Source organism: Olea europaea, chromosome 10 (assembly GCF_002742605.1).
Source record: "Olea europaea var. sylvestris chromosome 10, O_europaea_v1, whole genome shotgun sequence".
NCBI lineage: Eukaryota > Viridiplantae > Streptophyta > Magnoliopsida > Lamiales > Oleaceae > Olea > Olea europaea.
In genome coordinates, this window is record NC_036246.1 from 1,466,948 (window position 1) to 1,467,730 (window position 783).

A 783-nucleotide genomic window follows, 5' to 3' on the forward strand; every position below is an offset into this window, starting at 1 on the left:
GGGGGGGGGGGGGGGGGGGGGGTTAGTTTATTTACACAAAAATCAGGTATTATTAATTCCCCCTATTCAATTAAAAATCATATTCATTTTACCCAAGTTTGAAACCTGATTCCTGTCCCTTTCTTCTCTCTTCTCGATGACGCATTTAACCATTGCAAAGGCGATGAAGAAAATGCGTCTTTACAATGGTTAAATGCATCGATGCTGACGTGGGCACGTAGAGGTGAAACTGTTGATTTTCGATCTGCTGCTTTGGGCCGTATTTGAATGGGTCACCATTCACAGCAGCATGGCGATCTGCTGTTCACAGTCGTCGTTGACTCCCTTTTTATTTTTCAATCTGTTGTTCTCTCTCTATACCCTCTTCCTATCGCCATCATCATTGAGAAGCGCCCATCGCTTGCTATGAATGGCGACTCTTAGTTTTGCAGCTAGTTTGTGGTGGCGACTATGGTAGTTGTTGAATTTCGTGGTGGTGGTGCGATCTTTCGATATGTTTTATTGCGTTTTTTAGGTGGTGACGGCGGTTTGTGGATTTTTTTGTGGGGGTGATGTAAATGGAAATAAAGGAAGTAGTGGTGCTGGTGTGCTGTGGGTGGTGCGTTGTACAGTGGTGGTGTGGTGACGTTAGAGCATCGTGGTGCTCATGATGGTGATTGCAGGAAGCAGTGATACTTATGTTGGTGAGGTGATGGTGGATTCGAAGGCGGTGGTGCCCAACTATTGTTGTGTTTTTGTTGGTGGTGGTTGAGGTAGTGATGACGGTGACGGGTGGGGTGTCTG